General features: G+C 34.4%; 1 protein-coding gene across 6 annotated transcripts in view; it reads right to left on the bottom strand.

The window, feature by feature from the left end:
* The window catches only part of LOC113523154 (putative polypeptide N-acetylgalactosaminyltransferase 9), a 183,585-nt gene that overhangs the window by 13,958 nt on the left and 145,772 nt on the right, over positions 1–23,855 (bottom strand). For all 6 annotated transcript variants that reach the window (XM_052891726.1, XM_052891725.1, XM_052891723.1 and 3 more), the window contains one exon: positions 3,365–3,408. The gene's annotated coding sequence lies outside the window, so the exon portion shown is untranslated. The remainder of the gene's footprint in view (positions 1–3,364; positions 3,409–23,855) is intronic.

Raw genomic sequence — 23,855 nt, forward strand, 5'->3', positions numbered from 1 at the left:
GGAATTAGAAATCGCAATTAGGTTTTAGTGATTTTAAGATACTGCTACCCTTTCCTCGACCATTAAGTGTCCTTAGTCGCCTTTTACTTCATCTGCGGGAAAGAAAGGGGTGGTCTATTCTATGGCGGGACCGCACAGCAATCATATTATACTAATGTTATTTAGAAATCTTCGTTTTTATACAGAGTTGAGTTATATATTTGCTGAAAGAAGTGTTATTCTCGAATATGTATAAAATGTACCTTTAAGGATACTTTTATTATTTTCTGTTTTGTTATTACGTAAGAAATATTGACTGGTAGAAATCCCTTTAAAAGTGATAAGTCTGCCTATGTATATTTTTATTATAAGCTAACATCTATACTACCGTATGAATGAATGTACAAAAGCATACAAATAAATAAATAAAAAAACTTTGCTCTTTAATGCTATTTATTTATTCATTAGTACAAATATGTGTACATGGTGAACTTAATGCTAAAAGCATTCTCCCCCAGTCAACCACTTTATTATTTGTTTAAAGTTAAAAGTAGGCATTTTTTTATATGTATAACGTTATCTACAAGCGTAAATTACGGACTAAGTTAAAAATAGAAAAAATATAATCAATAAGTGAGGTTTATTATTAGAAATACTATTTATATATACAAATGATAGGTAAAAATCGAATTTCCTTTCCAGTATACGAAAGATAATAAATTATTCGCGTTTTAGTACTGAAACAAACAGAAACCGATAAAATAAGTCTCATTCTAAGGATTTTGGAAATCCCCTTGACATGTCAACATTTGGCTGTTTTCTTTTAACTTAAATTCACTAAGGATTTTAAGACATCGCCAATTCAGTTGGTATTTGTACTTCGCGAATATATCCGTACAGCTTCCCATTTGCATTTGCTTTGCTTGAATATAAACTCGGTGGATTTTAGAGACATAGATATAAGAATGTTTAGAATTGAAATCGTCAGAACATGGAGTTATATCAATACTATAGTAGAAAAAATATTACTTATATAACACTACCTGTAACTTACGTTATATACTCAACAGTATACAAAAAGCAAAAAAAAAAATTAAGTGACTTTTAAAAAATATGATTATCGATTTGTCACCAATTCTGGATCGATTTTGTTAACTGTTTTTGCAATCGTCTTGTTGATAGTTAACTTTGAAATATTGAACCAGAAAAAATCTACAATTACCTTTTTTTTTGGTTTTCCTCTAACGTCGTAGCTTATATTCTCTTATTTTTGTGGGTATTTAAAAAATCTCAAGATGCGAAAGTCAATTATAAAATCTAAGTATAAACATTAAAGTTTATGAATTAATTATACTTTGTTATTTTTTAATAATAATTATTTATTTATTTATATGCTTTTATACAACCAGTTTTAATATAGATGTTATGTAATAATGGTACTTTTTTCAAAAGAAAATTGCTTGTATGTATAAATGTTCACACAACATTACAATATAATAAAAGTATAATTCAACATATCCAGTCAACGTATAATTTAGAATGCGATAGTTACAACAATCGTCGTACACGTGCAATCGTCACTTTACAAATTGCAAACAATATTTCTTCCTTTTGACATTGCCGGACAGAAATATAGCACAGGGCATTTCTCCGGGACGGCGGAGGGCTTCTGCGGGCCTGATGGATTGTTCTGCTTCGTACATTATCGGAGCTAGCTACGTTGGCATTTTTCAAGCCAACGCCGCCTATCTGTAGGCTAAAGTGGCAACTTTTGGGACGCCCGTGGAATTAGTACAAGTTATTCGAACTCTATATTATGTAAAGCGCTCAATATATACTGGACAGTAATGGACTATTCGTGTATTAGTTTGGTGTATATGTATTACGTTGGGAGTGGAAGTTTATGAACGTGTGAGCAGAGTTTATGACATTTTAATAGTTTTTAAAATTTATTAAAAAATAAAGCCAATATAAACATACAAACATAGAAAAAATAATTTTCAATTTCTTATAAAATTATGTTTATGTTAATTAGTTTTTTTTTTTAGATATCAAGATTATTTTTTATGCAACTTAAAATGGCAAACAAGCTGACAGCCCACCTCATAGAAAGTGGTAACTATCGCCTGTAGACATGATCAGTATCATGAACATAACAGAGTATACTACTGTGCCTCATGATACCCTGTAATTTTATTGCCATAACCCACCCTTGAATCCGAAATACAGCCATGTAAACACAACTCTACTATGACACTACTGCTCTAATGGAACAGAGGTACTCAAGCACAGAATTTTTATACAAAGTCTCTCTTTGGTAAAAATGATGTAAATATTTACTTTTCTAAGAAACTAATTCTAATAATACTACAAATATAATACTAATTCTAATAATAATACAAATAATACTACAAATATTATAAATGTGAAAGTTTCTAACAATGTTTGAATATGTCTCAGTATTTCAAAATTTGTTACTCAAACCAGTGAATAAATTTTATTAAAATTTGGCATAATATATCAAGTGGGATATTATGAATAATATTTTTAATATACCTACACATTTTTACATTTATTAACTCGAGCAAAACCGCAGGCTATAGATAAAGTTTAATAAGCTTTTCATTACTTTAGATTCGATGACACTTCATATATTAATTAGACGGTAAAATTTAATAAAACTGCATAATTCTCACTAAGACACGGTCAAAGAAGGGCGAAATATGACCTCATACTGACCCGGATTTCATGTTATTACAGCTCCATCTTAACCTAAATATTTGATATGGCATACTTACCTATGCATAATTTATATGAACATTTTTCTACATATAGAGATATTGTAGTATGACCCATAATTATATGTATCTATGTTAGTGGCGAAAATGAAACCCTACTCTATATATTATAGGTACATTGCTAATACGATATCTACAGGCGACGGTTTTCACTTTTCATCGAGAGGGCCGTCAGCTTGTTTGATGTTTCAGCTTGATTGTTTGAATGGATCACCCCTTCCTTTCTCGTGGATGTCGTAAGAGGCAACTAAGATAGGGTGAGGGATGAGCAGCAGAGTTCCTCTTAAAACTTATCTAAAAGCCTAACTGCGGTTGCCAACCCATCTGGCAAGCGTGGCGACTACTGGCAAAACTCCCCTTATGGGAAAGGCTTATGTCCAGCAGTGAACAGTTAAGGGCTGAAATAATAATAATATAAATCTTATGACATTCTGAGAATGAAAAATAGTGACGTGACATGTTGTATTCTTAATTCCTCGTCATACTGGAAGCAGTGGAGTGTTATTAACAGATAATTTATTAGAACAGTAATTATTCGTCTGAAACAACTTAATTTCATCAAATAAACATAAATCCGAATCACTTACTTTTAAAGTATTGAGATTATGTAGATTTGGCAGCCTCTCGTAATCTGAAACAAACAGTTAATTCGGCTTTAATTTTGTACCTTATAGGAGTGGATCTAAACCCTTAATCTGACGAGTGCAGGAAGTAAACCAGAAACCAAGATACGGGCAATAAATTCAATAAGATCTTTACGGATTCAAATTTCACGTAAACAAGAATGAGCACTGAATATTCGCCTATCGAAAATGGTTGACGATATAAATTAAGGGATGTAGGTAAAAGTTTATATTTCAATTAAAACTATGGGTGTTTATTTTTAAAGTTACGTTTAATGTATAGACCAAATACCACCTACACACATAATTACAGATAGACGACATAATTATTACAACTTATATACAAAAACTAAGCATGGAATACATCTTCTTGTTACATGAACTATATCATCATCAGCATCATCATATCAGCCGTTAACAGTCAACTGTTGAATATAATCCTACCCCACAGAATCCCTCTGAGCCACCTGCATCCACTGATTTCCTGCAAGGCATTTGAGGTCGTCGCTCCATCTAGTGGGGGTTCATTTTACTGTGTATTTACCTTTTTTTTATACAACTTAGAATGGCAAACAAGCTGACGGCCTACCTGATGGAAAGTGGTAACCGTCGCCTATAGACATGAGCAGTACCATGAACATAACAAAGTATACTCTTTCGCCCATGATACCCCCCTATGGATTGCCATTCCTGAGGACTCTTACTTATTCCTCTGTACCCTGTAAATTCACGCCATATCCCACTCTTCAAACCTAAACACAGGCATGCAAATACAACTACTTTACGGTAGAAATACAAATGAGACAGAGGTACCCAAGCAATCGACTTTTGTACAAAGTCTCACTCTGGTATACTCTTACCTGTACGGGATCACCACACTAGAAACTATCTTCTCAATCGGTTGTCGGTTCGTCGACTATATATTTGTTGAATTTACAACTCTCTTAATATACAGTAATTTTTATTTATTTTATTACATCTAATCGATTTCTCTAAGTATTTTTAACACACAAAAAATATTGAACAGTTTGTTAGTAATAAACTCAAGTTACTGGCCCGTACATGGGTACGCCTGAATGAACACTGATCATTGATAGATACAAAGGGAGTTTATATCGTCAAACGACATATTCCCCTAAACGAATATTCTTATTGACGTAGGTAAAAAATTCAGAAATATATATATATATATATATATATATATATATATTCTGTGGCAGTATTATTATATATATTATGTTATAAATATTCAGACACTTCTATTTGATTTCGTTTAATAATGTACCAGGAGGAGACTTTGTACAAAAATCGTTTGCTTGGGCACCTCTGTCCCATTCGTGTTTCTACCGTGAAGCAGTTGTGTTTGTATGGCTATGTTTCGGTTTGAAGGGTGGGATATGGCAGTGAATTTACAGGGTACAGAAGAATAACACCTGAGTCCTCAGGAATGGCAACGCATGGGAGGTATTATGGGCAAAACAGTACACTCTGTGATATCCATGGTACTGCTCATGTCTATAGGCGATGGTTACTATTTTCCATCAGGTGGGCCGTCAACTTGTTTGTGATTCTGGGTTACATAAAAAATATAATAGTGATCCGGCCCGGCTTCGCATAGGTTTGATAGAATTTTTGAAAATATATCCTATGTTACTTGTTGATGATGCAGCTTTCTACGAATGAAATTATGTTTGAAATCAGTTTAATAGTTTTGAGTTTATCCATTACAAACAAATAATCAAATAATTCCTCTTTATAAGATTGGTATAAACAGTTTAAATAGCTTACTATGCCATTTCTAATTATTCCTACAAGTAAACTAATTATACATTTTTATAAAATTTTAATATATCTTAAACTCGGTACTAATATGAAAACAAATTCATTTAACTAAAGTTAAATAACGTATTTTTGAAGAAGTGTACAGAAAAATCGTTTAGTAATACAAAATAAAAATACGATTAAGTCAATATTTAATCTAATAGCTACACTATTTCTAAGTTACAAATTCTCATAAAACTTTACTTGTTTCTCAGATGCGGTATGATTTTGAGAACAATGCTCATTAAATACAACCACGTCGGTCGTAATATAGACGACAGCGAACCGCAAGTATTCAGATTATAAGCTTTCAAGTTTGAAAATCTTGTCTCAAGTCGTTAAAATTACAGCAACTTCAATTTAAACTGTGTTATTTTTAATGTTCATAATTTGAATTCTCAAGAATGGGTCTCATATTATCAACGGGCTTGGTGCAAAAGTTTATCATCAAATTGCTTTTACCCGTAATTTTTTGCACTTGAAAAGGTAGTCTATATAGCCTTCTCCATCCCATATAGCGTATGTTAAATTCTATAGTAATTGATTGAGCCCTTAAGGCATCAAGAGGTAACAAACAAACAAACTTACTCACATTTATAATCTAGTCTATATCAGTAAGTATTATTTAGACTTATCGTCGAGTAATATTATTCATATTGACAATAAAATTGCGATTAAAATATTTAAAAGGAAATATAATTAAATACCTATAAATTAAAACTCTAATTTCAATCTGTTTCTGACATGCGGACAACGGCATGAGTAAAAGCTAGTAACTAAATAAATATTCTATTAAATCATTAGAAACTAAGTATCTTGTAAATAAACTGGCTTTTTTTCTTGCCATTAATCTATATACCGAACTGGACGGTAGGGAAAATATAAAATTATAATTAATTGAATCATAAGCGGCTAAAATGTATGAATAAATGATTTTTGAATTTGAATTTGAATTTGAATTTAATTAATCTGCCGTATCGTTATTAATAAATTTTTATATATATATTATAAGAAAATATCAAAAGCAATATAAAAATAGATTTTTTCTAAAAATATAATAACCAATACGGTCCATAAAGGACATAAGTCAGGATAATAAACCAATCACTTCGGCGAAAGAAAAATTATTAAAGATCTACTTCTCGGCTAAAAAATTCGAGGGGTGGGCTTATGAACGAAGATAAAATGAACTAATTTACCGATACCCCGAAGGGAATCATTTTACTTTATTTTTTATATAAAAGTGATAAGACCGTCAGCCTGACTTAGGTTTGGTGTTCCAATAAAACGAGCCGATCAAGGACGAAAAAAGGTCTGTCTGAAATATTTCAGGAGTTTATGAAGAAACTGCCAATTTTTATAAGTTAGCTAGCTTATACACACGACTTCATCCACGTGACGGGGATATATTCAGTGATTGAGATAAAAAATAGTCTTTAATACCAAAACTCAAAGCGGTTGCTTAAGCAAACGCCTTTAAGGTGCTATAAGGAAACAAACAAATTGACATTTATAATATTAGAAAAGATGATATTAATTTGATTTATGTACTGACAACAAAGGTTGTATAGATATAAGGTGAAATTAAAATCCTTAGTATTATTTTGAAGGATGCTACCAGTATAATTAAATATTTTATACCAACGAAACATGAGTTTGGAAATAATAAAAATATCTGATCATTTTTTTATACCACCAAAGTGGCAAACAATCATATAGTGCGTTTGTAAGTAAACGATCACTGTAATGTATAGACGTCTGCAACACTAGAGGTACTAGGTGCGCATTACCAACCCTAAAGAAACCTTAATACACCCTTTTTCTCCTTGTTCTTTTTTTTCCATTTCTTTTTTCCATTGTTACCTATGTATCACAAAATAAATAAATAAATTTTTGAAGAACCCCACATTGTAGTCTCTAGGAAATACCTCGGTAGAGAGCCTTTAGGGCTCGCGGTAGAAAACTCCTCTAAAATGTCAAATGATAAAAGGTGACTGTGGGCATCAGTTCAAACAACACAACCTGTTATACAAGCGGAAGAACACACAAAGGGAGGCAAAGATCCGTCTTAGACTTAAGGACTCGATATCGCCAAAATACTGGAAAGTCCAAAATTTCATATCGTTATTCGTTTCAACTTTCTTTGGCATAAATTAGTAGAACAACATTTCGTTAAAAGGATGGCAACGATTTCTATTTCGCCCTGTATAACGTTACATATGAATGCACTCAAACTTGTCTGGGAATTCAAAATTGCTGTAAAACTGGTTATCATAAAATGTGAAAATATAAAACTATGCGATTGCATGACTCCATAGAATGCCAATCGTGAGACTACGTCGGACGTGGGCCGATAACCTACGTCCTACTTTGTCCTGAGACGCCTTTCAGTGTTAAAGTATTTTAAGACTGTAAAAACAGTGCAAGTATATTTTTTTTTTATTTTTTTTTTATACTTAGAATGGCAAACAAATTTACTACAATAACAATTGTTATTATAATTATATAGTATTTATAATTAAAAAACACTGAACTGTACAATATGCGTGTTGTAAAAATAAATAATAATATAAAAAATAGAAACATATTTTTTGATTTAGACATATGAAAATAATACTAATTAAATGGATTATAGAACAAACATAAAAAGGTAGATAGAGGTTGCCTTCTCCTGTCCCTGCATAATATATATTATACAATTATATAATAAAATAACAAAGAACAGTAGTACTTATATAAATATTGAATTGTCTTCTATTAAAGTTTTAATATAAATATAATGTAAACATAACATATATAATTATGTAAAATAAAAAAAAAAATCTTATATCATAAATTATTTTGTTGGAATTTGTTCTTATTCCAAACGAATTACTATAATTTAAATACATTGTATATAAGAGGAAAGTTTTATGATTTCAATAAACAAAAACATTAAGGCGACATCGAGTGACGAGAGTAACGGAATTGGAATTCATGGAAAACAATAATAATAAGGAATTATGTTGAACGAACTGAAAACAATATTATAAATAGACGATAGTACCAAATTAATAAAACCATTCTGGGAAGTGTCTTGGAACCAATGTTACAATTATAAAAAATTAACAATTACATTATAACAAAATTTTTAAAAATATATGTATTTATTCATATGAAAAAATAAAATCCAAAACTAATAATGTAACTTTTAAAATATTTGTAGTTTAATATTACCTAATTCCTTAAAATTGTTTATTTCATTTCATACTGTTTAATTATTGTAAATCGAATGCTGTGAATACCTTTAAAAGGCATGTGCATTAATATTGTATAGTATTTAATGTTTATTGTATATGTTATAATGCAATATGTTGTTGGTATTCCTATAAATAAAGAGTAATTACTACTAATAGAATCCGAATAGCAAAATTGCTGCCCACTTTTGCTACTTTTGCACAAATTGCTACTCGAACTTATATACTATTTTATTGTGAAACATGTTAAAATTTGCCTTTTCAATAAACAATCAATTTTAACCAATAATAAACATCGTAAAAAAAAAACCTATATATATATATATATATATATATATATATATATATATATATATATATATATATATATATATATATATATATATATATATATATATATATATATTTATACATATTGAAACAAATAGCAATTGTTACCAATTCAATATTGAAACCAAATAGTGAGATTGTTATTCGTAGTCGAACAGTATTGATCGATTTACAATTGAAGTGGTTTTGCATTGTTTTCAGCCAAATTAAAAAAAGGAGGCGATTCTCAATTCGCTTGTTTTTTTTTATATTTGTTATAAACCAACACTGAAAATTCTTTCTCTATCTGAAAGGATATACTTTCAAATTGGTCTCCTTAGGAAATTTATAAAATCGTTTTAGTAGTTTACTTTTGAAATTAAAATAGCTTTGCTAATATTGAAGCCGGTGTTTTTGTGGAACAAAATCCTTAATTATTGATTAATTTTATTGAAATACGTATGTTTGATTTAAGTAATTAGGAATAATTTCCTGTTTACTAACGTACCAATACAATATAACAAACGCTTATTAATTTATCGAGAATCAAAAATAAACAAAAACTGCTTGAATAAAGCGTTAATGATTCATCGTGAAGATGTTAGTAAAAAAAGTCTATAAAAATAACATGTACTTATTCATAATGATGATGAGGTATATTGAATACGGTTGTAATGAGACTTACACTATACAATTTTAAATGTTTCCTCGTTCTTAAGGTCACAACTACGATTCATATAGCCATTGTTAGTAATTGGCAAAAAGCGTGTTGAGTACACTAATTACGAGGTTCCTACGTATTATTTTTAATTCTTAGATATTTTATTCAATTGATAAAACTTTTAGAATTATTTATTTATTTCATCATCATCATGTCAGCTGTTAACTGTCCTCTGCTGAACATAGGCCTTCTCTATAGGGGGGGGGGGGGGGGGTTACAGTAGTTGCTATGCTTGATAGGTGGGTTAGCAAATACAGTTACACTTTGGTGATGTTTTAAGAGGGACGCTGTTGCCCATTCCTCGACCATTAATTTCTCTTAATCGCTTCTTATGACAGCCACGGAGAAGGAAGGGGTGACTTATTTTACGCTAGGACCACACAAGAAAATTTATTTATTTACTTTTAAACGAAATTCTGGTGCAACGAACCTAGAGCCTGTATTGAAACGACCAGACGTGAATCAATTTATAAAAAATAGATTTCTAATTTGACCCGTCTGAGAATAAAATCACGTACTTAATTTACGCAAACAAACATACCAACCATCACAGCAAGAAGTTCGTTCTTTACTTATCGTTTGTCATTTTATTGCCAGTAATTTTCGTAATTTTTATTAAAGACTGTATCTATAAATTAGGTAAATTTTTGTTGATAAGTTTATGCGAACAGTACCTATATTCCCAACACAAAACTCCATTCGCAAATTATCACATTGCGTGGTTTATATTTGCGACCCGCAGAAAGTTTTATGACCGTATTTTAAAATTCTGTATTATATTTTCAAATAGAAAACTCTTGTTCCGTGACTCGACTTCTTTCTAAGGAATACTTGGCATTTACAATGCAGAAGTATATCCGCAACTCCAACATCGTACTTGTAGTAACTTTTACGGCAGTTCCTTTGTATTTTTCTGTATTAAAAAACATTGATACGTAACAAATTGTACGTTGGTTTCATCGCCTTATCTACTCACGAGCGTCATGGGAAATAATTGTAAATATACATAAATTTTTGTTTTAACAACATTATTTTCAAGTATATACTACGCACGATTGCATCAAGTTTTCAAGAAGGTATATAGTCGTATGTGTTGGAGTTTTAATACTGGCTGTTGACACTGAGGTTTTTTAGAACAATGTATTATTTTTAAGTTTGTTCTGTGTCAGATTTTTATAAGACATGTCTCGTATTTTTTTTACTAAAACTCATTAGCCTTAGAGCTGTGACGATCAATCTCTATAACAGAATAAAGAAAAAAATAAGTAGCAATAACATATCAATGACTATTTAAAACGACTTTTTTTATTACAACTTAGAATGGCAAACAAGCTGACGGCCGATGGAAGGAGGCTGATGGAAAGTGGTAACCGTCACCTATAGACATGAGCAGTAAGTACCATGGACATAAAAGAGTAAACTGTTTCGAGATAGAATTTTGAAATTTTTGAAAAGTAGTATTTCTAATACGAATATCTGTAAAGAAAAGTTTTAAAAAAGTCAATTGATGAATATTTGTGAAAATGTCCTAGCTGATAATATTCACTGTAAAAACTACTTTACTTGAAATAATGAATATATATGGTATATATATATATATATATATATATATATATATATATATATAATATTTATATATAATATTTTCTTGATAATTTCATCATATAGTGTTAATGCCAAGGACAGACGTTCCTTCACTAACCGAACTATCCGGTTACGCAGATGCTATAACTAAATATGGACTTAAAGTATGTACAAGCTGTGAACTTGCATATATAATCTAGCGATTCTTTTTAACTTGAGGTTTGTTTTTATAATTTTTCTAAAGTTAATATATTACTGAATATTATTGATAATGCTATTAATTATCATTATGAGAGAATAAAATTATACTATACCAAAATTTTATTATTACATATACAGTATCTGACCGATTTTACCTTATGGCATTCTCAAAGGTCAACATTATCGACATCATTATCAGATAATAAGAAATATAAAATTCCATGGGATCTATCATAAAAACATTTTAATTGCTTAATAACTTTCGCTTATATTGAAATATATACAATTGCTATCATAGAAATAAATTTATATTATACATTATATAAATTATAAACTATCATTATTACAAAATTGTAGATCACATAATTCTTACATCACCAAATAATCACATAAAACATGACTAAAGCCTAACTGTGGTTGCCAACCCGAATCACAACTATTGGTAATACCCCCTTTATTCTCCCCTATAATGTCCATGTCCAACAGTGGGTAATTAACAGCTGATAATAAAAAAAATCTCACATCGTGGCTCTGGGGGAAAGAGGAGGGGGTAAATCCACCTTACAGGGGTCATCGTAGGATTTGCTACGCATAACCCACCGATATTTAATAGGTCTCTCGTGAATGCGTAAACCATATGATTGGTATTATTGTGTTGGAGTTATTTGTTATTCCCTTAAATTTTCATTTTTTGGAACCAAGTATTTATCTCTGTAAACAAACAATTATGTCATCGAGCGTCACAAACTACCTATACGGCTATTTATTTGAGTACAATTGCACCAAAATTGCAGTGAAATTGCACTCATTCAACATAACGACACGACCCAGCATGAATTTCAACATGTTCGAAATTCTCTTGTCAATGAGTCGGGATTCAACGTTTTAATGAGACCACAACTTCACCGCAACGAATTGCCACTCTGCCATGCATGGCAGGAGCTTAATTGAGCTGTAAAGATAGATATTATACGCTTTAAAATTTGAATATTAAATTAATTGTATTTTACGAATTATGCTTAATGCGTAAAAAAATTATCATTTATTATGAGCTTTTAATAAAATTGGTGGATGGTCGCTGTAGCATGATTGCAGCCACGTTGCTTTGCGTAAATGATGTCCTGGTACATAAGCTTGGGTCTAGATGTATTAAGTTTTGGGCTCCAGATTTTTTTCGACTGATTTGTCATAACACTGAGTATCGTAGATTTTTATTGGTTAAACATTTGAAGTAGTACAAAAAATGCATATTTCTTGAAAAATTTACGTCCAATGTAGATTACATCAGTGGAATATAAATACCTAAAGCGATAATTACCAGTAAAATTTCATAAGGTCCATGTTCTCAGGAATGGAAACACTTACAACCTACAATATACTCATAAAGCAAAAGATGATTACAGTCAATGTTTAATCTATTAATCAACTATACTATTCAGCACGTATGCGACTTTTCTTTTCTTATTTTATATTAACTGTATTCCATGGCTTTATCCGTGTGAATCAGTACATAAAGTATCCTATGTTCTAAATTAGGGTTTAACCTATCCATATACCAAATTTTATTCAAATCTGTTCATTCGTTTTTACATGAAAAAGTAATAAACATCCATCCATGGTTACAAACTTTCGCATTTGTAATATTAATAGAATTCTTTTCATTACGTAGACCGTCAGTTAGTTTGACAATCAAAGTTATAAAAACCACAACGAATTACAAAGTACTAAGAATAAGTTTGCAAGATTAATTAAATATTCAGAACTATATAACGAAAGATAGAATAGTACATACATGGTGAGCTGGGCCAAGAAGTTCTTGCTGCATTGAAATATTAAACGCTGCGTATAAATTCTTAAACTGCCAACGTAAATTCTTTCCACGCAGTGAACGTGCCGTTACCCATTTTATCTGGAGACGTGTGACCATTTCGTGAATTGAAAGTGGTTGAATGCTATACTTTCAATTCACGGATATTCGAACATTTAAAATTTATAATTTTAAAATAGAATAAGATAATAATAAATTATAATATTCATTTTAAAACACAGCTCTTGAACCATCTAAAGACATTATAACAATTATTCTTGCCATATCAATAAAAATATGCATTGGTGTTACAAGCAAATTAATATACTTGCCAAGTTATCATTTGTAGATTCTAAAATTAAAATGTATTACATAATGCAGAATAGCAATAAATAAGTTCTTATTATTCCATTTATATAAATAAATTTTTAATGAAAATTAACATTACATTAACTTTTATTACTACCTTCCATAATCAGGAAGATAACAATATTACAAATATAACATCTACTGCTGCAACATAGTGATAATAATAATGACGTATCGACGTAACATAAAGTTAACGCAACAATCTTAAAAGAATACTAAAACGATCAATAAAAATCTAAACGTAGAATCCAATGCGATCATAAAATTTATAAAGTGTGAGTTGGATTCCTGCATACTGTTCAATACTTGTTATACTTAGTATAAAGTACATTTTAAGTGTTTTTTTTTTCTTTAGACTAAATTGCTTTAGTAAATTAATAAAATAACCAAAAAAAAAATGTTTTTATCATTATTCATCACATTCAATTACATGATACTTGTCTAGGTCACACCTGAAATAATCAAATAAAAATTATGGAACTTTTGCCATTTAGAAAATAATTATATCAAATAATAGTATTATTTTAATATTTAAATACATAAAAAATATATTATTTTGAATTAAGTACAATTAAATTAAAAAAAAAAACTTCAGAAATATAAAATAACAACACAAAATTGTTTTTTTTTTTTAAATACCAAACTATCGTGTAAGACATTATTGACAGAGACCTTAAGTATGTATTAAAGAGGTGTCTTTCTACATATTACATATTCTCATATGAATTGGAACCCTAAAAATTAATAGTCTGAAGCGAATGATAAGTTTAAAAGTCGTGCTGATGGTACACGCATCCACACGCTCGACCCAGTCAAGGTTGCGATTTGCCTTCCACAACTATTACCTCATTGCGGATGTTACTCTGTTGCTGTTAAACGTTGTCTATATATTATGTTCTCCAATAATAATAATTAAAATTTACAAAGTATTATTTATTAAAAGAAAACTTCAATTAGTGTTCATGGTATATATGTTCAAACAACCATAATATTCACATGCATACTATGATTGAAATTTGAAAATATAGAAATTATGTGAACGTAACGTAATTTTTACTAATATTATAAATGTGAAAGTGAGTTTATTTGTTTAATCAATTACTATGAAATTCGGTATTATGCAGTATTCTGTACTAACCTATAACTTCTCCATGCTATAGCATAACTTCTCCATAACTAGCCTATAACTTCTCCATGCTATAGCATGGATAAATTATAGGCTAGTTTTTATCCCGATCAGTGAACATATGTTGGTCACGCGGACGAAATCACGTGTAAAATCTAGTAGGTCCATAATTCAGTAAATAACTAGCTATAACTCTTGGCTTCATCCACGTTAATCAGCATATATAAGATACCTTCTTATGTACTAAATGAAGATATAACCTACCCGTGTACCAAATTTCATTCAAATTCGTTTAGTAGTTTTTAAATGAAAGAGTAACAAACATCTATCCATCAATTTATTATTACAAAATTTCGCAATTGTAATTTTTATAGGATTTATTTATTCATTTACTAGAATAGATAGGATTATAATAGTAAGCCTATTTGACTAATCTAGATAGACCGATTATAACTTGACAGATACCGAAACATTGTCAGATATGCATGATACCTAGTGTTTTTTTTTTTCTAAGAAACAACTGTATTTGCAGGAATTTTGAGCCATATACACGATCCTAATGGAATACGACAATATACTAAGTAAGTTGTAATAATAATAAGACAGATATATTTCTTCCAGCACCTGTTAGTAATATATTTTGATCAGATATATTTTATTAATATCTGAATAAGAATCGCCAGAGTCAGAATAAATGAATGAAGTTAATTATGAAAGTGGACGTATGAAAAGAATTAAAATTGTATACTAGTTTTCTTATACTCACTAATTAAAAGACATAGTAATGTCAAGTCAAGAGATAGATCAAGTTTAATTAAATTTCAAACTGAAACTTTAAAAAAGTTAAACAACTTTTTTTTTAAATAAATACACGTCATAAAAGCATTAAATATATAATGTGAAAGCCATAACATCATATAATAGGGGTTCATTGTATGAAAACGCTACAGCACTCCAGGGAGCAATATTGGGACCAACACGACGTAATATTACTGAAGTATACGCAGAATTTACGAATAAAAAAAGTCATGAAATATTCGTGGATTCGAATATACGGACACAGCGTTAATGATTGCGGATTTATATTCGTTGATTGCCATTGCCCAATTTCATATTGGTGATTCATGCAATTGTATTTTCAATTAGCGTATGTTGTAGCAAATTTGTTTGTAAACTATAGTATTATTGATTGAAAACACGAATATGTTTATTTTCCAATTTTATTGAAATCACAGTGCGTGATATTATTTTATTCCATACAAAATAGCTACAGAGCTAATTGATTTTCCCCGTTTGTTTTCTATCTCTCCAATGCATTCGAAGCTGCAAATATCTTTCTATTTAAACACACTTGTTAGCATATAAATACTATTAATGAAATGTCACTACTTTAATTTAAATCTTGTATTTATTGATTATTTGTAAGTTAATAAATCCTTAACCACAACTTAATATGCTGTCTGATATTGAAATCAGTTCAGTAGATCACAATCCACAAACGGTCCATTCTAAATCCGTTGCAGTAACTGCTCACTGCTGATGTAACCACTCACAACGAATAGTCATTAAGAAACACCACTAGCGGTGCATCGGTATGTTAACCAATTTAACTTGACCAAGAATTAGCTATATTTGTCGTCTGTAGCACTGAAATTGCCATGTGATAGTAAAAGGTAACGGGTCTTCATATAATGGTCGTAGCATAAAAATCATCTGGATAGGCGGCTTTGGTGTAATCATATAAATTGCATTGCGCCGCTGCACGCTAACGGATCAAATGTGGTTTTAATAAAATTAAAGATTATAGATAGTATGACACTATAATGCATCTACTTTATTTGATTACTATATATCTTCATAGACACAAAATAGGTATTTTGCGGACAAAGAACGTCTATGTAAATAATGTACAGTTTAGGATGATTATACAAATGTTTAGTTAGTCATTTTCGTCCATAAAAGAATTTCTTACATGAAATTCCGGATTTAAATAATTATGTTTTGATACCATAATATAGTATTAATCATAATACTATAAAATGGTATCGAAGAAGGGCCAAATTAAAAGTACCCGTAACCGGCGAGCGTGTATGAAAAGATTGATGAATGTGGAAGAAGCGAAAGAGGTTTGTTTGAATCGAAGCATTTGGCGTTCCATTGTTTCTGCCTACCCTAATGGGAGACAGGCGTGACAGATATGTATATATGTATGTATGTATGGTATCGGATTATAATATATTAACTACAATTAAATAAATATCTAAAATAATAAAAATCATCTACAATCAGGGTATCGAGTTCTAGTGATATAAAGTTTAGATTTCCAGATTTCAAAGGCTTTTGAATTAGGCTTACAATAAAAATTCTATGTGTCCATTTCAAATTTTAAGTAACTTTTTTTGTAATAGAAAATATCTTTAAGAAATTAATCTAAATTGATAGGGGTAGGTTTCTGCTTCTAGAGTATAATGTCAGAAGTACAGATACAGGCCTACACTACTTCCTCCTTCAGAGGGGGTGGGGGGGCGTGGTCTTGAGGGAGAGCGCAGAAGTCGTGTAGATCCTCAAGGCAAGTGCGGTAGACTAGCCTTCACGAGGTTGCCGCCTTGTTATTGGTCTAGTTCCATGAAAAAAAGACGTAACTAAAACTGCCGTGCGTCCAATGCAGGGATGGAGAGGTCATGTTCTTGCGTGTTCATCATCAAACAAGACTGATGGTGGATAGTAATGACCTCCCGCGTGTTTGTGCCGTGCGCGGAGACCCGTACGGAGGGATGAAGGAGTCCTGGAGATTGAGTGCAGCAGTGTGCCGGCGGTAGTTGTACGCTGCTCACAACACATCTCTTCGGTCTGGATTTCCTCTCAAACGGGCGGTCGTGGAGTAGCTAACCACGATCAATCGGCTGCGACATCCCATAAGCGGGTTGTTAAGCGAGGATCGGCGATTTGGGGAGGGGTAGTCGGCGCGGCACGGCGTCTCGAGGTAGAGCCTATGGTATTGTCTCGTGCCGTAGGTGCGCTCTTGATGCTTTGCTGCGTGCAGATTCACCTTCTTCTCAAGTTGCTGAGCCTATACCAAGGGAGTAGCTCTGGCGATCATTCGTAGAACGAATGACGTCCCCGACGTGAGGGCTCCGTGGCGGGTGGAGAGCTCCTGAGGTGAATAAAACCAAACAACCTCATGGACAATGAGACAAATAACGAAACAACAAAACCAACATCACAGGCTGCGTCATTGGATGCGCCTGAACATCAATTACCAAAGGCTGCGTCGTCGGATGCGCCTAAACATTCAGAACAAAGGGTTGCGTCTCAGGATGCGCTTAAGCGACAACCGCTCAAGGCTGCGTCCTCCGATGCCCCTAAGTCTAAAAATGCAAATGATGCGCCGAAGAAGGCTGCGTCCAAGGATACGATGAGGAAGGTAGCGGTACGGAATGCGCCAACCCAGGCAGCGTCCCGAGATGCACCATCCACGTCGTTGTCCAAGGATGCGCCGTGCAAGGCAACTCCCTCTACCCGACCAAGGACGGCTACTACAACGGTGGAACCAAGGAAAGACGCACTCCGAGATGCGCCAATTAAGGCTGCGTCAAAGGAAGCGTCCTCCAAGGGAAAACCAGTGGTGCTGACCGAGGCTGTGGCGGAGGGTTTGTCTTCAAAGGCTGCGTCAGATGCAGAAATAGACTATCCAACGATGGATATGTCATCCCTTAAGGATGCCATACAATCACCATCAGACTTAACCTGGAAAACAATAACAAAACCAATGTCGGCCTCTAAGAAGCGGCGCCTTAAAGCCAAAGCGAAGGCAGCGGCACAACGTGCATTGGCAGCAGATGCTGCGAGGCAGATCGCGGGACTGGGTTCTCGCCCAGTGGAAACCAAACCAGTAGGAGAGGTAACATTGGGCGGGCCCTCGGCACCTGCGTCTGTCGGTGCGAGTGCTACGCCTTCCACAGGCATACGCAAGCGCAGCATGAAACCAAGAGGTCGAAAGAAATCATGTAATAATCAACAAAAACCAGAGCCGAGGGCGCAGAAGCGTGCACGTCCAGAGGATTCTGTAACACCGACTGGGGTTGGTAAAAAACCCAAAACCAACAAACCCCGAACGGTGAGAGGAACCGCTGCGTCGTACGCTGAAGCGGCCGCAACCTTCATCGCTAACGAGCTCTGCGTTGCTGTTATGATGGAACCCTTCTCTGACATGACGCAAGAGCAAGCTAAAGGTATTCGGCAAGAAATAGAAGGCAAGCTTCGGGATGAGCTCATGGCGGAACCGGATGCTTCCCTTGAAACTGAACCAAACGATATAAGGTTCCGAGGCCGAGCACACTATGCGGATGGCGTCCTCAAAACCTGGTGCGAGGATGCTTTCACGCTAGCCTGGCTTAATCGGACCGTTCAAAACATGGCCTCACCGGTAGCTAATTCAAAATTGGTTGTCAGGCCACAATCAGCTATCCCAAAGAAAGTACCGTGTCTGCTATTCGTACCGGGTCATACTGGCGATTCAGCTGCACTACGGAAGCTTTTGGCGCGGCAGAACCGCAACTTGAACATTAACTCCTGGACACTGACACACGAGAGGGCCAGATCGGATCCCCCAGGAACCTGTCTGTTCTTCCGGGTGCCGGAAACGGATGCTAATCTGTTAAAGGCCCAGGACAGAAGATTATATTACCTCATGGGGAACATTTATATTCGGTTTCTGGATAAAGATGCTTCCCCACAACCCAATACAAACCCCACGCAACAACCGGAGGAGGCGCGAACCTTGACGCAGAGCGCGGCACCTAAGCCGACATTGTCGACGAGGGAAGCTGCGACCGTGCCTGGGCACGCGGAACCCCCGATTGCGATGGAAGTGCAATATCTGCCTTCTCCGAGATCTATCTCGGATGAAGAGTGTATTTCCGGAAGGGGGAGAGAGTGAAACCAGCGATGGTGTCCTCTACTCCTCCCCTCTCCGGGAAGACTAAAATCATACAGATCAACCTCCAGCACAGCCAAACTGCAACGGCTTCCTTACGCAGAGTGCTGGAAAACAACACACAGAATATATCACTGATCCAAGAGCCGTGGATCAGGAAAAACAGGATATGTGGTCTTGGAAACAGCGGAGGAAAACTTCTTCTAGACACCTCCGTAAGTAAACCGAGAACATGTATACTAGTACCGAAACATGTACCAACATTACTAATCAACGAATTCTGTTCAAGGAACCTGACAGCAGTCAGATTAACTAGGACAGAACAGCATCTCCCGGATATTGTCCTTGCCTCCGCATACCTGCCGAGCGACGAGGACATACCAACTCCGGAGCTCAACCTATTGGTCGAGTTTTGTGAGAGGGAGAAGCTGGATCTGGTCATCGCTGCCGACTCCAACGCGCATCATACCCTTTGGGGTAACGGCAAGTGCAATAACAGAGGTGAGGAAATGCTGCATTTTATTTTTAGTAATAACCTTACTCTAATTAACAAAGGTTCTGAACCTACCTTTATAAACGCTCGATCACAAACTATTATAGATTTAACTCTAACGACTGTTGGTATTTCGGAATCTGTTTGTGACTGGCATGTATCCAATGAAATATCATGCTCAGATCATAGATGGATTCGATTCTCCATTAATATGGAGTTACCCAAACCACAGCCTAGACGTATACCTCGAAGGACTGACCAACATAAATTTCTTACACTGGTCAGGGAAAAATTTGACAATCAACTGCCACTACTAGACGATTTAGCGGTAACAGATCTGGACGATAGTGCAAACTACATCACGTCCATTTTAACCTCAAGCTATGAACAGTCCTGTGCCCTAACCACACCACAGTATGGGGGGAGGCAACACTGGTGGTGTCCAAAATTGGAAAGACACCGTCGTAAGTTAAGGAAATTGTTTAACATAGCCATGAACAAACGGTCACAAGAAGACTGGAATAAATACACAACATCCAAAAAACAATATAAGAAACTCATACGCCAGAGAAAGCAAGAATGCTGGAGGCGTTTTTGTACAAATATAGAAAACAATAACCAGGCGATTAAAGTAAAAGCATGTCTCTCTAATGAGAAAGATCATACAATAGGTTGCCTCAAGAAACCTGATAATAATTATACAAAGAACGACACAGAAACAACCGAATTGCTACTAACCACACATTTTCCAGGATTCCAGACTACTGCGGAGTGGTCATGGGAACCATACAAGGAAAGGGAAACCAGTAGCTCGGACTGGGAAGTAGCAAACAGAGTTATAGATAAAGAAAAACTACTATGGGCAATCAGTACCTTTCTACCATTTAAAGCGGCAGGCCTGGATGGAATATTTCCAGCCCTTCTGAAATGGAGCGGGAGCGTCATAGCTGACTACTTAGTACAGCTGTTCCGAGCGTGCATAGCTCACCGTTACATACCTTTGAAATGGCGTGAGGTAAAAATTATATTTATTCCTAAACCAGGTAGAGGAGATTACACTGTGGCCAAATCCTTTCGACCCATCAGTCTCACCTCGTTCTTTTTGAAAACATATATAAGATTTGGAGAGACTATGTGACAAAGAGATTAGATGTCAAGTCTCCCTGTGCAAACCTTTACATCCTAACCAACATGCTTACAGTGAAGGCAAGTCAACTGAATCAGCACTTCATAACGTAGTATCCCGAATAGGCAATGCATTGCAATCGAAGCAGCCAACCTTAGGTGCATTTATAGACATCGAAGGGGCATTCGACAAAACAAACTTTGCCAGTATAAGTCGGGCACTAGCTACACATGGAGTAGAAATAACACTTAGAGAATGGATACATAACATGCTTAAACAACGAGCTATACAATTTACTGTAAATACTACCACACGAGGAATCGTCGGTAGGGGCTGTCCACAAGGCGGTGTACTGTCACCACTATTGTGGAACATAGTCGTAAATGAGCTCATAATAGAGCTTAACGATAACAGCCTCTACACGGTAGGTTATGCGGATGATATAGCTGTACTTTTAACAGGAAGCTTCGAAGGTACTCTGTGTGATCGCATGAGAGTATTTTGAAATAATTGAGAGATGGTGCGCACAGCATGAACTCTCGGTTAATCCTACAAAAACAGAATTAATCATGTTCACAAATAGAAGAGTTACATGTCCTTACAGACTACCAAAACTCTTCAATACGGAACTGAAACTTAAGGAAGAAGTCAAGTACCTTGGCATAATACTAGACAGTAAATTGCTTTGGAATAAACATCTTGACTACAAACTTAACAAAAGCACAATTGCATTCTACCAGTGCAAAAAGATGCTAGGAAACAAATGGGGTCTTTCGCCAAAAATAACTCTATGGCTGTACATAGCTCTAATCAGGCCAATGTTGGTCTATGGTGCACTGGTTTGGTGGCCGAGGACAAAACTATCGACCACCGCCGCCAAACTAAAAAGCTTTCAGAGACTGTTTTGCTCTTCTGTCAGCGGCTGCATGAAAACAGCTCCTACAACAGCAATAGAGTTGGCCCTCAACATAACACCCCTAGACCTGCACATACAGCAGGAAGCGGCGTTAGCCGCTATCCGACTAATGCATCTGGATCTATGGGGTAAAAATCACTACAGTCCCCACACTTCTATTCTGAACCAGGCAATCGAATATGAACCTTTGATTGCGGCTCCGTGCGACAGGACTCATAATCATTATATATTTAACAAAAAATACCAAATACAAATTCAAGAAGAGGAAAAGGACCAATCCGGTGTACATGAATTACGCATATACACCGATGGCTCCAAAACCGAGAACGGTTCAGGAGCCGGAGTCTTTTCCTTAGACCTGAATATAAACGTGCACATACCGCTTGGCGTACACAGCTCAATATTCCAATGCGAATGTGTTGCAATAACCGAGGCTGCTGCAGCTGTACATAAGCTAGGAATAAATGGTTTTAGCATTAGATTCTTATCTGACAGCGCAGCAGTACTAAAAGCATTACGAAACAACAAGACAAACAACAAATTGATAATTGAATGCCACCATTCACTGGATAGGATATCTTCCAATAACCGAGTTATCCTCCAATGGATAAGAGGGCACAGTGGATCTTATGGTAACGATGCTGCAGACGAACTGGCTAGAAGAGGCTCAGGAACGAGGGTGATAGGCCCGTATCCACTTCTTCCTCTTCCGTTCTCGCAATTTCGAATGTGGATTCGTCAAAGATCCGCTGACATACAAAACCAAAGATGGATACAGGCTACTGATTGCAGACAATCAAAATTGGCCGTACCTACGTTGAATCAACGACTATCAAAACGTTTATTACATCTAGATAGAAAAAACCTCAAAATAATGATAGGGACAATAACGGGTCATTGTCCATTAAACAAACATTTATACACAATAGGAGCTACAGACAGCCCTCTATGTCGAGGCTGTTTCGACGCTGAAGAAACGGCTGCTCACGTAATCCTGGAATGTGAGGCTGTGGCCCATCAACGTTTAGAAATCCTCGGAACGGTGAGGTCGCTCCGTGAAGCCTGTGAAGAACCCAGGAAGCTTCTGCGCTTCTGGGCGGAGCTAGGTTGGCTGTACTAGCCACGACTCACACGCACAACGGCCCAAATGGGAGGCTAAGTGCGGAAAACAGAGTCTTTCTTACATTACATTACATTACATTAGGGGTAGGTTGAACCCTGGCATTTTAAATTTAATTAAGCTTGAACTATTTAAAGATAACGAGAGTTACGTTCACCAAAACGATAACAGTCAATAAATATCTCTGATTATCAGAGTTCAAAGATTATAGTCGACAGTATATTTATTTTTTAATAACAACACTTATAATAACAATCATCTGAGAAACCTTTTATAAAATTCACCTTTATACCTTTCTCGTACCCTTGTGCCTCAGTTCTACCGAGATAGCCTGCTGATGGCTCCACAAATCATTTCTATTGACCCTTAGCCCTACTTTTATCCACGTAGCTTTCTAAATTCTTGTACTCATAGACTTCCCTTTTCTGAATTTATTTGCAGTTTTACATTTAAAAGATATGATAGTTATACATTGAGGTATTTTGTTCGACCGAAAATATTTTTTCTCAAATTATGATTTTTTTAATGTTTAGTATATCGCAAAATATGTATTGATCTTCTAATCGTATTTTACGTTATAAACAAATTATATCTGCTTTTAGTTAAAAGTAATTAACCAAAAATAGAAAACAACTTTAGATCGGCCTTCTCGTGTATTTTGTTTACAAAATTTTGTAAAGTAATCCTTAT

The sequence above is a fragment of the Galleria mellonella genome, unplaced genomic scaffold (genome assembly GCF_026898425.1).
Source record: "Galleria mellonella isolate WM207_F2 unplaced genomic scaffold, CSIRO_AGI_GalMel_v1 utg1432, whole genome shotgun sequence".
Classification (NCBI taxonomy): domain Eukaryota; kingdom Metazoa; phylum Arthropoda; class Insecta; order Lepidoptera; family Pyralidae; genus Galleria; species Galleria mellonella.